A 17,930-nucleotide genomic window follows, 5' to 3' on the forward strand; every position below is an offset into this window, starting at 1 on the left:
CAGAATATGGTCTCACCATATTCAGCTATTTCTAGCATACAAATATTTAAAAGCATATAAACTATTACAGTCATCACGGGCACATCACAATTTTTCAGAAAATTACCAATTTCACAACTATAAAATTAATATTAAATGTTAAAACTAAAATTTAATGGAAATCGATCGCAATTACATTAATACAGATTATAAAAATTATTAATATGTACATACAAAATAAAGTACAAATTTATTATTATAAGTAAATAAAGTAAAAATTAATTACATAAAAACAAGATAAAGACGCAACGAATGCTTTTGTTATTAAGTCCGCCATGTACTCGTACACATGTTCTGTATTAAAGAATAAATAAATATATCTTATAAGTAAGTATTTCTATTATAATAATATTATAATAATATTGTAATAATACGGTTATAATATATGTGTTGTCTACCACAATATTCCAACTATTTCCAACCCTTGCCCGCCACCTAACTACCTAACCTATACGAGTGGACGAGAAATATTTTATCCTCGAGCTTCGAGTGTGGAACTCAATTTTCCGTATTGCCCTCATATATGAGAAGAATTCGTAATGTACCAGCATGATGCGTGTGACATAAGATCGAGGGTTGTCTACAAGTGGAATTGCATTTTAGGTAAGTTTTCGAGGGGTTTCAGCCCATTTGCGTTAGTCGGAAATAAATTATCGTTATTCTAAAATTATAACTTGGAAAAATGTGGGTATGTATTTATTATAGGAATAAAATGTTTTGGATAAATGTTCTAAGGTTCTTACCTATTTTCGTTAGTTGAAATAGGTACCTTTATTAAATAATCGATTCGACAAAATACATATGTATTATGTATTGTACAAACTATAGTGATATTTTGTGACAAATTTCAAAGATTTCTTTTAATTTCGTAAGTTTTTACTAATTATTTATTTAATTATTTCTTTAGACATATTTATTTTGTAATTATGATAATAAACATTAAATAAAACTTTTTTTTTTAATTTGATAAAAATTATTTTTCTTTGGGTTCTTGTTTATTTATTTGATACACTTTTAAATAACTTTGAATAGATGGCATTACTATTTCACTTCACATTGAAATGTACTTTAATGTTACGTATTGTATATCAGTTTGAGATGAATACCTAACGTAAGAATTTCAAAGTGAGGCGTGTAACATGTGATAGAAGTAATACTTAAGACACATTCACATGTTATTCACAATACTAAGGTTATGGTAAGTTATAACAGCCTGCTTATGGAAAATTGTAATCATTATATATATAGACGGGGAGGGGAGGAATTATTAGTAATGAAGTCTAACAGCCCCACTGCAAGCAATATATCCTATCAGGTCCACCTCTACATGGCCCTCTTGGAAACCAACGTGGTTAATTCTTGTGGAATTCATCACAATGTTCCAACTTACTTATTTTCAGCTATATATTACTTTCGCAAAATCAATCTAATCGTGCGAAACCGAGTTAGATCACTAGTTTATAATATACATATACAAATTTAAATATAGAACATACTATGACTTCTGTATGCGTTACTCCTGATAGCATACTTTGTAGTAATAAAGTATGATGGTTTTATATGAGTACAAGTATAAAATTTTATTTATATATAAATATATATATATATATATATATATATATATATATATATAAATTACGGCGTGCGGTTTCAGCATAGAATAGGCCATCCCTTCCTTTCCCGTGGGTGTCATAAGAGGCGACTAAGGATACTTCATATTGGTCGAGGGATGAGCAGCAGTATCCCTCTTAAAACACCTTTAAATCCCTAACTGCGTTTGCAATCCCGCCTGCCAAGCGCGACAACTACTAGTAAAACTCCTGCCAGTAGTTGCCACGGTTGGCAGGCTCTAAAATTTTTGGAAAGGATTATGTTCAACAGTGATATGATAAATCCTTCAAATTGGAACACTATAACATAATAATAATACGTTTTACATTGTTACTTTTAGTCTTATTAATTAAACAATATAATCATGCCTACTTTTACAATAATTAGTCTGTTATCTTAAGATTGTATTGAAAAGATTGATCTTAACAATAAGACCGCCTTACTGTACTTATTTATTTAACTCGTTATTGCACTAGAAACATAAAAATATACAATAACAATTAAATAATTCAAGTGAAATACAGTAACATAAATACAGATTGTAATATATACATAAAGATACAAAAAGCGGTCTTATCGCGAGGGCAATCTCTTACAGATAATCTTTGGTTAAAGGAGAACAGATAGAAGTGGGTACTTATACAATTGTATAGTTACATTTATTAATTATCTTGCTTATTTTCTATATTGTATAATGCAAATAAAATATACTCATTGAAAGGTCGATGGACTGCTTTTTAGGTCAAAGGGTCCGAATTTGTCGTCAAAATGTATTAAAATTAAAAGGCAAATTTGTCATCAAAATTACGTCCGTCTTCTTATCGGTCTTTTGTCAAAGTCCTTTTGTTTTGTCCCAAGCTGTCAGTTTTAATTGTAGAATGTCTTAGCGGCCAGCGATAAAACCTGTCAAAGAGGCCGCAACATCCCCACCTCCAGTATTGGAAGCCAATACTCCAGGCAAGGCCTAGGCGCGGACGTCCAATCTGGCCAGCTTTGTCACTGGTCGCTTATAGAGTCCGGTCGAAGTGTCAGCTACTCGAACCCTGCCGTCCTTCCCAGGATACACTGCCGTCACTCGTCCTTTGGGCCACTGGTTTCGTGGGAGTTGATCGTCAGTTATAATTACAACGTCATCAGTCATTAACAGTCGTGTTTCTTGTCGAAACCATTTGTCTTGTCTTGTCAAAGTTGGTAAGTACTCTTTTATCCAACGTTTCCAGGTAAGGTCGGCCAGTCGCTGGGAGTGACGCCAGGATCGTCGCAGTAAGTCATCGTCGTCAAAGATACCCAAAGGATGGTCCATGTCATTTGTCTTCGTCATCAAAAAGTCATTCGGAGTTAAAGGTAAGTCGTCGTCCTTGTCAATAGGTACATACGTTAGTGGTCTACTATTTACAAAATAACATACTCGGCGCTGTTTCTTTTAGAGAGACACGGAGAGCAGTCTTAACAGAGCGCACCATTCGCTCCCAACAATATATAAAGTGCCAGTCAATTCCCCTGGTACTTCCCATCCTAGTTAGTTCGTCTTTGTCCAAGGCCGCCACGGACAATTTCAGCTCACGGTCGGCTCCTTTAAAAGTGGTGGCATTGTCACTCCATATTTGTCTTGGACAACCACGACGAGCAATGAAACGTCGGATGGCCATGATAGCACTGCTTGTTGATATCATGTGTCACCTCAATATGGATTCGAACCGTAAGACAGGTGAAAAGAGCTCCATATCTCTTCTCTCGATGACGGCCTACCTTGACCAGCATTGGGCCGAAATAGTCCAGACCCGTATACTGGAAAGCGCGTCCACCAGGAGTCAGCCTTATATCGGGTAATGACCCCATCAGAGGTGGGTCAGGTCTTGCTCTCCTTATTCTACATAACTGACAGTCGTTCCAAATAGACTTGACAGCGTTCCTTCCACCGATTATCCAAAAACGTTGTAGAAGATTATTAAATACCAGTTCCCGTCCACTATGGGCTGCATCTTGATGGTACTGGTGCATGATGAGACGCGTAAATTTGTCTTTTGGATGCAAAATGAAGTGTCATTGCCAACATTCGCTTATCCTCTCATCAACGCGGAGAATCCATCCAGAAATGGCGTTAAACTCTCTTTGTCCACTTGTCCACATTTTTTAATATTTTTAATATCGTCAGAAAATATTCTTCTTTGACTATCCTTAATAAGCGCCTTCTCTGCTTCTTTAACTTCGTCCGCTGTATTCACCTCGTTTTCTGTTATCTTTGTGAATCCAGTTACATACAGCGCGGTAGAACCACGCGGTACTTCTTATTAGCCTCCAAAACTTTGAGAATCGGCTGACGTCAGGCAGATTAACGGGCATTTCAGTTAAAACTAAGATGGTTTTTCAACGTCGTCAGGATCAACAATGAATTCAGTCTCTTCTGACGGCCAGAATTCCTTGGATCCCCGGAAAACTGTGGTCCATATAACCATCTCGTATTATCCTCGGTAACTGTCTCTCTAGTTGCATCGTCTGCTGCATTTAGGCCTTTACCCACCTCCAGTGATTAACGTCGGTTAATATCTCGCTGACACGATGGGCGATAGGCTTAAAACGATGTCAGAACGAAGCCAGCTCAGAACAGTCATAGAGTCAGACCAAAGTGTTATGCTTGCATCAAAGTGTTGCTTCAAAGTGTGAGCTAGTCTAGCACCCAGCAAGGCAGCCTGTAACTCGAGGCGAGGTATGCTCATTACTTTGAGTGGTGCGACGTGAGCACGTGCCAAGACGAAAGCTACATGCCAACTACCATCTGACATCTTGACGCGTAGATATGCAACGCTCGCATAAGCCTTACTAGCTTGCATCGCAAAAAATGTGAAGTTCTAAGTCAGCTTGTTTGTCACACATGTCAGTAAAAAGCCAACGAGGAAGTCTAAAGTCGCTGACCTTTTGTAATTCCAACAACCATAACTGCCATTCCTTGAAACTAATTCGATTTCATCGTCCCAGCTGATTTTGGATTTCCAGACATTTTGCAGGAGAATTCGCCCCTTCACTGTCACATATAAGAGGAAACCCAAAGGATCAAAAATGGACATCGTCAATCTTAATATGTCACGCTTGGTTGGTTTCTTCACCCCTGACTTAATGTCCTCGCTCACCTTAGGAAGTTTCAATAGAAAGATAAACTCATCGGAATCCTGGTTCCAGCGCACTCCAAGCACACGTTCTACCTGATCATCCTTGGAGTCAGAGAGGATCTTCAGGATACACGGGGATAGCTTGTCTGAAGGTAAGTGTTCCAATAGTGTATGAGAATTAGAGACAAAATTCCTTATATTGAAGCCACCTGCAGCATGTATACGTATTACATCATCCACTACGCGTACCAAGTCATCCTCATTGTCAAAAGAGTGGATGTAGTCGTCGACGTAATGGTGGTCTATAATAGCTTTGACAGCTTCTGGGTGAGTCGCCTCATATCTACGAGCATTCAAATTTTTTACATATTGAGCTGATGATGGTGAACAGACAGCTCCAAAAGTCATGACATTCATGACATAAACGTCATTATTCAGAGAAGTCTTTGGGCATGTCGGTCATCTTCCCTATATTATATCTCTTGGATGTCACCAATTACACAATATTTTCGGAACCCTAATAATACAGCAGGCAAAGATGTTAAAAAATCAGGTCCGCTCAATAAGAAGTCATTGAGTGACTTACCGTCAGACTTAGCTGCACAGTCAAATACAATTCGCAACTTATTAGGCTTATTAGGATTAAAAACGGCAAAGTGAGGAAGATACCATGTCTTATTGGTCTGGATCGAGGCCTCTTCAGGAGTTAATTTTGAGATGTATCCTTTATATTCTCCTGGATCTTCTCCTCATACTTGACAGCAAGCTCAGGATACCTACGAAATTTTCTCTGGATACCTATAAGTCTACTCTTCGCCTGTGGGTAGCTATTCGGGAGCTGAACGTCATCAGAACTCCAGAGTAGGCCGGTCTCCCATCGTCCTTGAGGCAAGAGTTTCGTGGGTAATCTTCAGCGCCAGCTGATCCTCTCGAGAACGAGGAAAGTCACCTGTCTGCTTCACGCCGAAAGACTCTGTGGAAAAAGATAGGTCGTGTAATTCGTCACAAGAGCATAGATGTAATATAGTTCTGTCATTCGCTATACTACGAAGTCCTATGTTCCCATGTACAACATAACCCAAGTCCGTCTTAGATATTATAGGTCCGTTCTTATGTCCTTGTATTATTTGTCTAGTAATAATTAACTCAATATTATCTTGTCCAATTAGTAACTCAATCTTTCTAGGTCGTATGTCATAGTCTGTCACATAGTCAGTCACATAAGGAAATTTATTTACAATATTTTTATATGAAATACTATCTACTACAATATTCAAATTATTTATAGAACGAACACTATTTACACTATACACATTTTTTCATTCAAACCGCGAATATTAAATGACACTATTTTTGAGTCCGTCTCTGTGGTTGACATTCCGGACACACCACGCATGTGTAGATTTGTCGTCGGACCAGTAATGCCAGCCTTCTCGAGCAGAGTAGCATCAACCAGGCTCACAGATGCGCCTTCATCAAGGAGAGCGAAGGTAGTGACGTCACCTTTTGTACCTGATACAACGACTGGCACGACCTTCAGTAATCTTCGACTGTCGTTGTTCACTGTCGTTTCGGCATGATTGACGGATATTACTCTATCATCATCTCGTTTGAAGCAAGGTGTGATGAGCACGGACACATTCAGGAACAGAGCATTTAATTTTTCTCTTACAGGCTTTTAGTTGGTGTCGTACAGATAGACAAGAGAAACATAACTTTTTGTCAGTTACCAACTTCCAGCGGTCGTCTATCGTCATCCGTTTGAAATCATCACAATCACTTAGTCAATGATTACCGTTGCAGAACACACATGTAGGTGATGATGATGAAACTGTAGCTATCACCGGTCTCCATGGTCTATGGTCAGGCTTGGTCGGCAGCTTCGCAACAGTATTATTTACAGTCCTTATAGGCAGCGGAGCAATATAAGTGGCGGCGTTAGCTATCATGAGCCACTCAGATACATGACATAAAGTTACAATATTTACATTTTTATTCGATATATACATACTCCATTGATATTTCAATAGTGACGGCAGTTTACTTATTATTTCTCGAATTAAAGTGGGATTAGTCAGATGTCCAACCTCTTCTGTCATTTTCATCGTAGCTACAACATTTTGAATTGCAGTCGCATATTCTATTAAATGATTGACGTCGTCATGACGGACTTCACGCATGAGCCTTATTTTATTCAACATGACTTCTATGATTAATTCAGGTCTACCAAATCGTAACTTCAATGTGTCTATTATTAGTTTTAGGTTTGTAGCACTCACCAACAGCGCAGATACAGCGTCACGCGCACGGCCCTTCAGGCAGCGCGCTAGTCGTTCGATGTTTTCATCGTCGCTATAACCACACAGCCGTGTTGTCGATATATACTGCCTATAGAACAACGGCCACTCATCAGGCTCACCGCTATACAAGGGCAGCTCCTTTGCGCTTATTTGCCTGGCTAGGAGTTTAGACATGTTCGTGTTGTCATTCTCTAGTCTGCGTGTAGGAATGTGTGGTGGTACAGGCATCATTTCAGGCTGTGTCTGTGTATCAGTATTGATAGCCGTCGAGATAGCGTGAGGCATACTAATATTATTTTGATACACCATACCTGAGGTTGTAGGCAGACGTAGGGACTCGCGTGACTGTGTCCTATTGAGCATAGGTTCTCTTCATCTTCAAGTGCTTGTGCTGATAATGCAAGTTTTTCTTAGATGATTCTGGTTTGTATAAACGCGCGCTCTTCCGCGGCTTGCAATTGTAGTTGTAGGAGTCGTTGTCTTCTTACTACAGTCGATGTGGACGTACTAGAGTGCGAACGGGCGGATGGCGTGGGTGAGGGCTGGCGGCTACCGTGGGCGGACTGTCGGTCGTGTTCACCCTGGTCAGCAGTAGCAAGCAGCGTCGTCGGTGGACCGCTTTTTAGGTCAAAGGGTCCGAATTTGTCGTCAAAATGTATTAAAATTAAAAGGCAAATTTGTCATCAAAATTACGTCCGTCTTCTTATCGGTCTTTTGTCAAAGTCCTTTTGTTTTGTCCCAAGCTGTCAGTTTTAATTGTAGAATGTCTTAGCGGCCAGCGATAAAACCTGTCAAAGAGGCCGCAACACTCATTCATTCATTAATTCTTTTTAATGGATGATAATTGAATGGTAACCCCGCCTAATATATACTGGCGAAGTACTAGTGAGAGATGATAGATGAGAATGAAGCAGGTCAACTATAAATCAATTACAATGGTTTCCAAAAGGAACCGCGTTTCCGCCCTCATTTATTTATTTAATAATATTAGGTGCATATTAAAAATTCAATTATGCGAAATCGCTCGGATTTCTTAACTTGTACCACAGTAATGTTGTAGTATACGGTTGCCAACCATCACTAGTATATTTTATGTGATATTTTCCCGCCCTAATATTGTACTATTATTCGATTCGACACGGCGCCGACCGTCGCCAACGTAGAAAGCGTTCTTGGATTCTAAATTCTGACAATTTATATTTATTACAATAAATTGTTGAAAAGTTTTTCAATAGTTGCAATTTTTATTTGATTTTTCATACAAATCATCATAATGCCTTTTGTAAGTTAAAGAATGTGATATAAATTGAATTTTATTGATATTTTCGAAATATTCGTACTAACAAAGACTACAATAATGCAAAGTTTGGTATGCGTTGCGTAGTCGGATAAATAGTTCTTTAGTTGGTAAGATTAAATGAGGTTAAGCAACGTTAACAATGGTCAATTTTTAGATGGGTGATCGCATAATAATAGACATATATACATATATAGGTGCACTTCTATTTGTATATGTATTTATGTATATAAATATAATAATGAGTAGGGATAATATTTATATTATTATATGTATCACATCTCCCATATTTAGAACTAACAAAATTTTTCATCGTGCCTCCCACCAAACTGTTTATAATTACTCCTCTCCATCCAAAGGTTGCCTGGAAGAGATCGCTCTTAGCGATAAGGTCGCCCATTGTTTTCTCATTGTGATTATTTCTTGTAATTATTTATATTTATAATAAGTTTACTATTGTAATCTTTTGGAGGAAACAATAAAGAGTATCTATCTATCTATCTATCTTCTATAGTTTGACTAGTACGTAGATGATTACAAAGGTTTGGATTATAGAAGACTAGCTCTTATACGCGACATTGTCCGCGTGACTGTCATATATTTACTGACCGGCATAAAAGGTAGCCTAACTCCATCTTAATGGGGAGAAAGGGACTGTTAGTAATGGAGACTGAGAATCCCATTGCTAGCAATATACCCAACCAGGTCGACCTCCTCGCGGTTCCCCCTGGAAACTATCATGGTTAATTCCTGATGAATTCATCATGATGGGCTAACTGGCCTGTCTTCATTCTCATCTCTCACCCTTCACTGGTGCTCCGCCAGCGTATCCCGTTAGCGCAGGCGAGCTTACCATTCCATTTTCACCCATAAAAAAAAACTCCTTCTTAATTCCATATAGCACGTGAATCCTTATGTCATAGTATTTGGTTTAGCTGTTAAAAGGTAAGAAACAAGTTTACTTTCACATTTATAATATTAGTACGAATATGGATAGATAAAGATAAAATACCGACTTACGATCACAAGATAATTAATTAAGAACCCAGAACATTTGTCAGGAACATTGAAATTCTTGTGAGGTACCGCACTTATCTGATTTCCGGAGAGGAGTTTGATCACTCGCAACCTACAGCGAATTTAAATTGAATTAATTTTCTTGTACAATCTTGTAGGGTGTCAATGTAAGTATTTATTTGTATCATCTCTCTCTTAGAATGTGATTATATACGATTTTAAACGCTTCAAGTTTTCTGAAACTTCTCATTTCGATATATATTATAAGTACACTTACTGTATTTGTATATGTACTGTAAAACAAGAATACATGTATATGTATTTATAAAATGTACCTATGTATTTATTCTAGTTCAAAATTCAACTTGTAGTAATGTCGACGGACTTTCTTCCTAACTTTTTTTTTATAATAGCACGACAAAGGACCTCACCATTCTGAGTGAACACAGACACAGTATGGTCTATCAATGCAACAGTAAAAATAAAATGATCTACTCTCAATGGTTGACCGCACTATGCTGGCTCAGTAAGTACTTTTCGAAGCTACATTTGGAGGATCTTAGAAAGTGAATTCGTAGTTACTTATTCCATATAAGTAGTGAAGTAATTTTTTCTGGTCTTTTGATCTTCCTTTGTTAAGTGGTTCTGTCCCCAAGGTCGTTTAATCTGTTTCAAATTCAAAACATCTTTGTTCAAATAGACTAGTTTACAACCACTTTTTTTTTTAAATCTATTACAAGGTTCGGAAAGTTTTATTTTATTTTTGTTGTTATCTGTTGTTATCTGTTGAGAAAAACTCGCAACAAACTCAACAATTACTCTTTAAAATTTCTATTAACATTATATGTATTTATTTAAATGTATTATATCTAAAATTACATAGTCAGTAAAAAGCCCGTAGATGATCGACTGAAACCGTTCACATTTGTTATTCATGTAATCGTTTAGTGTGTAATAATGGACTTTGTTCAATAAGTGTCTTTTAATAACAGTTTCAAATCTATTAAAAGGTAAATCCAAAATATTCTTCGGTATCTTATTATAACCTTTAATGCTTATTCCCATGAAATACCTATTAACTTTTTCTAAAGGATACTTCTTAACAACAAGTTTGAATTTGTATCTAGTGTTAAAATTATTGAGATCGTTGTTTCTAAGAAACAGTTTGAAGATGCCTGTGTATATATAAAACGTTCGCGGACAAGTATTGTAAAGCTATGGTGAGAATAATTACTTCTTTAAATTTCTTTCTTAATAATTCACAACTTCTCACAGAATAAGTTACACTTATTGCACGTTTTTCTAATACAAATATGCTTTGAATTTCGAATGTTTTACACCTATTATGGTATAAAGTAGTAAATAATCAATGGGACAGTATACTACAACAGTAACTAAAATAGACAAATTTGGCAGTCTCCATATTAGTATACTGTTTAACTCTGCGTATTTCATATGCCGCAGAACTTTATTTCATTGCAACGTTTTAAATATGAGGACCCTATTGAAATTTTTACTCAAAATGATTCCAATAAAGACAGTAAAATCTATAAAATCAAGGGATTCGTTATTTAATTTTACAATAGAATTGGAATTTTGTTTTAAAGAAAGTGAAAAATTTCTCATTTTGCTTCTTTAACGTTAAATTTTTATTTATAGTTATAAAGCAATGCAGAAGACTCAACAAAGTATTATTTACATCGCCATAATTTTTATTCGATACGTTGACATTAAATAACAAAGAGTTAACATCTGCGAACAATACTATGCCACATATATCCTGCATGGTAAAAGCGAAATGATTAATATGAACGAAAAATAGGAATAGCCCCAGATTAGACCCTTGAGGTACACCCATTCGCGCAAGCGACCTGTTAGATATAACGCTTTTTACTTGAACTTTTTTGTTCACTCCAGTTGAATTCGAAGCGATCCTTTACTAATCCTATTGATCCTACGGAGACCCTCTTAAGCTAGATTCACACAATCCGTCAGTGGTCCGTTTTGAGGGATTGTTAGTGATGGGGTCTAACATCCCCATTGGACCAGTATACTCTATCAGGTCGACCTCCACGAAATTCCTCATGGAAATCATCGAATTCTTATGAAATTCTTCAAAATGGGCTAACTTACTTACTTTCATCCATAACTATCTTCTCTCCCTGGTACTCTGCCTGCGTATACCGACAGCGTAATTAGGGGTTACCGTTCTATTTTTAACCACAAAAAAAAAGGTTCGTTTTCGATCTGATTTCAGTTTGGTAAAATATTGTTACGTAAGATACAATATGTATATTTATAGTATAGTTAAGACCAGTTCCGTTGCAACGATCAATCTCGATTTTTTTTTATACAACTTAGAATGGCAAACAAGCTGACGGCCCACCTGATAGAAAGTTGTAACCGTCGCCTATAGGCATGAGCAGTACCATGGACATAACAGAGTATACTGTTTCGCCCATGATACCCCCCATGCGTTGCCATTCCTGAGGACTCAGGTGTTATTCCTCTGTACCCAGTAAATTCACGCCATATCCCACCCTTCAAACCGAAACACAGCCATGCAAACACAGCTGCTTCACGGTAGAAACACGAATGAGACAGAGGTACCCAAGCAATCGACTTTTGTACAAAGTCTCCCTCTGGTTGAATTATTTCCACTTACCAAACTAATATCGAATCAACAACGAATCGTGATAGGTATTATAGTGTGAATATAGCCTTAGACCTCAGTACCTCAGAACTTATCTATAAAAAAATAAAATAAAAAAATTAATAGAACTTAATCCCTATAGTATGCACAGATGGTTAAATAAGATTAGATTAACTATCACAATATCCAAACATAATTAATGACTATATAAAATAACAAAATATTTCTCTACAAAAATTGCCTGTAATAAAAATTGTAAAAGAAGAACCACACTCAGATATAAAACATCTTATCTTAAAGGCAGGAACAGCTATTAGAAAGACAAATATCCAACAATCGGATCGGATTCCTGTAAATACCGCTTACAAGTAGGGTAACCAATATTTCTTCGGCTGATTACAGTATTTTGCAAAATAAACTATAAAAGGTATTGTGAGTAGACCACAAAAATATGGTATTTCATGGAAATATTAAAAAAAGAATGTATGTTTGTAAGTTTGTTACTTGTTTTTTATAAAAACTATACTTAACATTATACTTATCCTGTTTCTTTTCACACCACTTCGATTTCATAATTAAAAATATACTTTGTATTATATGGCTATTGAAATATAGTATTAGAACTATGTGTATGTGTGTGTGTGATATGTGTATATGTGCGCGCGTACGTGTGCGTGTGTGTGTGTGTGTGTCCCAGTGAATTATTAACTACGATAGTTTCCAGTTAAACCGTGTGGAGGTCGAACCGATAAGGTATATTGCTAGCAATGAGGCTGTTACTAAACTAACAATCCATTTCCCTCCGTACTATATGTTAATTAAACAATATATAACCGTCACATAGTACTACGTTGTATATTATGTTTGGTAACCCTACTTACAGGTAAAATGCTCATGATAAGCCGAGACTCTGTTTCATAAGATTTTATTTTATATCGATATAACTTTACGACAGTTGTATTTAAAATTGAAAATCAAGATTTTATTGTAGTAAATAGTGACTTTTATCACACAATCCTTCATTTTATTTATTTACTAGCTTTTATCTCAGGATATGCTTACTGACCAGAATGAAAAGTAACCTATCTCCTTTCCCATCCCACATAGTACGTGTATATGGTGATATGCGGGAAAGGTGCGCGTCCCAGCGCCAACAGCATCCTGAGTATAATGACAAGCAGGCTAGACTGTGTGTACGTTAATCACTGCTGCGCAATATCCAATAGAATTGTACAGCGGTGATTATTTGTATACTATTTAATATACTACATATGTGTGTATGCGTGCGTGTGTGTGTCCATGCGAGCATGCGTGCGTACATACGTGCGTGCATGCGTGCGTGCGTGCGAGCGTACGTGCGTACGTGCGTACGTGCGTGCGTGCGTGTGTGCGAGCGTAAATTTACTAACATTAGTTTCAAGAACATTGTCACTAATTATACTAAAGAACCAAAAAAGCCTTAAATAACAATTATTATTATTATTATATATCACATTTCATATTATTCTGATAAGCCGTTAAGACGCTAAGAAACAATAAACAAACTCAGTAGTAAGAATCTCTTCGTTAATATTATAAACAAGAAAGTGAGTTTGTTTGTTACCTCTTAGCGTCTTAACGGCTCAACCAATCATCGTGAAATTTAATACGGATATACACGTACTTGTACTTCGGATGGAGAAGGATATAGACTAATTTTTATCCCAGTGAATCAATATATCCCGGTTACATGAATAAAATCGCATGTTGAAAGCAATTTGTTATATTATCAATACTGACTTACCCGCGACTTTGTTCACGTAGCATATGGTCTTTTTATTACTTTAAGAACAATTCTTTTTTTTTTATTATTCTACGACTTTGTTGAAAGCATTATTATTTATCTGGACAGCTTTCGAAAAATTTTAATACTCATCTAAAATATCTCAAAGTTTAAAGACAACCTATGGAACCAAAATATGATCCTTCACGATTTTCCATATGCAGAAGTTTTAAGTTGCTTTGCGAGTTATGGAGAGAGCTATGCTCGGAATTTATTTGCGTGATAAATTCCAAAATGAGGTTATCCGCAAAAGAACCAAAAGATCATAGCCCGAAGGATAAACGAACTGAAGTGGCAATGTGCTGATTACATAACTCGAAGAACCAATGGAGAAGAAATGATCTTGAGTGGCTACCCCGTACAGGCAAAGACAGTATAGGACAATCTCCTACTAGATAAAGTGACGACCTCAAATGCATTGCAGGGAATCAGTCAGTGAGACGGTTCTTTATGGCAGTCTATAAGGGAGGTTTTTATTCAGCAATGAACAATTAACAACTGATATGATGATGATGATGACCGTTATTCGGTATATACCCATATCAATATTGTTAACTGAGAAAGACCTACACCTACTGAGAATCTCATTTCAAATATTTGTTGTATAATAAATTTTATTAGACACAACAATTGCCATAAATATCACATTAATATAGCAACAAAATATCAGAATTCTATTAAATTTAAACACGTTCACAGAATTACAGAGACGACTTACAAAATGATCGAAATTACAACAATAAAGAAAAATCTCTTTAAACAACATATAATTTACTTTCAACTTGAAATAGAATTGAAAGAAATAAGTAGGCACCTATTGTGTGAGTCCTTAGAAGGTATAATAGGATCTATTTTGTGTTGTTACTGAGACTTATTCAATTATTATAAACTATATTTTTGCCCACTACATCGTACACGTGGATTACAGACATAGAAACAGCGATTGAAGAGACACCTTTTAGATGATGTATTAAAATTAACATTAAAACTTAACTTTTAAATTATACCTTCAGGAAAACAACAGTGAGAACTGAATTTAATTTGGTGCAGTAGTTTTTATGTAATGCCAAAACAAACATACAGACAAACAGACGAAATTTCTAAAAACGATTGCTTTTGGTTCTGTTAGTAAGATGACATTACTTTAGTCTATATTAATAATAATGACAAGTGGCCCCATTTCTAACAGTATACCCTGTCAGGTTAACGTTCACGTGACCTCTCTGAAAACGATCGTGATCTACAAGGTTAATCAACTACTTTCATGCTAATCAATTATTCAGAATTGGCTGTGTTACTATGTCGAAAAAAAATAGACGAGTTTTTTTTTTTTTACAACACAGGAGGCAAACGAGCATGCGGCTCACCTGATAGTAAGTGACTACCGCCGCCCATGGTCACCCATAACACCTACGGTATTGCAGGTGTGCTGCCGGCCTTTTAAAAAGGAATATGCTCTTTTCTTGAAGGTTATGTCGTCGTATCGGTTCGGAAATACTGTTGCTGGAAGTTGATTCCAAAGAGTGGTTGTGCGTGGGAGAAAGTGCCTTGAAAAACGCATGGTGGAGGACCGCCACTCGAGTTGAGAATCTCCTCCTTTTAAAAGTCGTTTAAATATTTACTATTGTTGTATAGTTTTCTGTTTAGCATTACCACTGCCCATTCACTACTTCCTATGTCACTGTGTTAGGTTGACTGAAAGAGATCTCTTTTAGAGATAAGTTCACCTATGCTTATTATGTTACAAATTTTTATTATTACTGTATATTTTAGTGCTATAAAAATATATATTAATATTGCATATAGATTCTTCTCTCTCCTTTCATTTAAGAGTTTCCTCTTGTCGGTGCAATTAATTCATGCATCTTCTTCTAGCCAGTTCTGTCCTAGGCCATATCTTGACCTATACGACATGACACCTGGTGTTTCTTTTATCTGTCTCATGTAGTTATTCTTCGGTCTTCCTCTTCCTCTGTTGCCCTCTATTTTTCCTTCTACTATGCTCTTGAAAAAATCGTCATGTCATATAAGATGGCCCAGCATTTTGCCTCTTCTATTCTCTATTATTTTAATTAATATTCGTTTCTTGTTCACACTTTACAGGACTTCTTCATTCGTTAGTTAGTTGTATATAAATTAACTCATTCATAGATTAATGGAAAGAAAAATATTATACGCCAGACTCAAACAATACGTTATAAAGGTAGCGACAATCTAAGTTTTATTTAAATAATAAAAGTTGGTTATTAAAATTATTACTATGAAACTAAGGTATATAAAACTCCGTTCAAACATCTGATTTACTCTGGTGTTACCACGAAACAATCAACTCCAACTTTTATTCAAATTATAAAGGACTGGGTTTATTTAACAGTTAAAAAAACAAGCTACGTGGTCCTGCAGTAGGTATATTTTTGTGAGATGAAAATGGAATGGTAACCCTGCCTGTGCTCTCTGTATATTTATTATATATTTATTTATTTTACTTTTAACTGTACCAAGTAAAAAAATAATAAATACAGTAAACCTTTGGGTAGAGGACATTGAGAAAAAGATAAAAGACAGATGGCACACTATTATATAAATACTAGTGTATACAAACATACATATACATATAGGAAGGAGAGAATAACGAAAGGAAATTAAAAAGAAACACAAGAAAATAGTATTAAAGAGAGAGGTAGTGGCATTTTATATTTATTTATTTATTTTATACTTTATTGTACACAGTAATAATACATAAAAACATGACAGAGGTTACCAAATGTTAAATTAAAGAAGGCGAACAACAACTTACAATAACAAACAAGCTGACGGCCCACCTGATAGAAAATGGTAACCGTCGCCTATAAACATGAACAGTACCATAGACATAATAGAGTATACCGTGACGTCCATAACACCCTTCGGGCGTAAAATACGCTAGGAGAATATCAGTGAAGGTCGTCTTTTACAGAGATACAACCGAGAATTGAATTCGGGAAATTTTCGACGTTAGGTGTAACAGAAGATAAATTGTAGTAAAGTAAATATGAAACTTGTATTTTAACTACAAGACTAACCCTAGAATTGACTAACTAGTCTATCTTAGTCGAGAATGCTCATCGCAGTCAATGAGAACTGCCATCATCATACCCTGTTGACCTCCGTGTATTACCTTTAGAAACCGTCTTATTATATATTTTATATTGCATTATATATTTATTTATGTAATATATACTATTATAAGTACTTAGATGTGAGGTGTACATATGATTATTTGCTTTAGTTTTATTAACATTGGCGTTTTTCTTTTCTTATTAGTTACACTTCTAGCGTCAAATAGCTACCAATTTTTTTCTTTTCCCCTCTACCCAAAGGTTATCTGGTAAAGATTGCTTTATCGCTTAGACCGTCTTTTGTGTGATATAGCATATTATTCTTTAAACGGTGCAATAAAGAGTAAATAAATAATAATTACAGTAAAAAAAAACAACGATAAAGAGAAAAAAATTAGTAAATTTTGCTGATAGTACGAGCCGCCTTAGCTGTTGTTATGTATGAACACCTCCAGCGAGATGTACCTATATAGCGCTGATTTTTAGGCGGCCCCTAGCAAAATTGTTACGACGAGTCATTTAAACTCACTTCATTCTCAATGGTTAGCGTAAACCAACAACACGAACGAAGTACCAATAAATCGCATTAAATAGCATCCCTAAAAAACCTAAAAAAAAAAAAAATGGCACCAAAAGGTTCAAAAGGTTATGTTGGGACTTTGTCCGTCTGTCACAACGTTATATAGAGCTACTAACGCTATCAATTTGAAATTTGGCCTTGAATATGGACATTGACATTTTTCTATTTTATAGATTTATTGTATTATATGTGTGTTTCGTCCAATTTAAATAATGTAATTGAATTATAATTTTATTTACCGGTTTTTTTTATAAAATGTAAAATATTTGCATGCCTACATCTCTTAAGGCAGTTAAACAGGTACCAAAATACTACCACGTGGCTTTAGTAATAATTTTCAACTATTTAATGCAAATAAACTCATTTCATTTAATTTCATGGGAATTATTGGCAAACCCTCCTTCTA

At 35.8% G+C, this 17,930-nt stretch overlaps 1 pseudogene; it reads right to left on the reverse strand.

Annotated features, from left to right (window-relative positions):
* Positions 1–2,614: 2,614 nt before the first annotated feature.
* On the reverse strand, positions 2,615–3,299 carry LOC128200731 (uncharacterized; annotated as a pseudogene).
* Between the last annotated feature and the right edge of the window lie 14,631 nt (positions 3,300–17,930).

Source organism: Galleria mellonella, unplaced genomic scaffold (genome assembly GCF_026898425.1).
Source record: "Galleria mellonella isolate WM207_F2 unplaced genomic scaffold, CSIRO_AGI_GalMel_v1 utg264, whole genome shotgun sequence".
Lineage (NCBI taxonomy): Eukaryota > Metazoa > Arthropoda > Insecta > Lepidoptera > Pyralidae > Galleria > Galleria mellonella.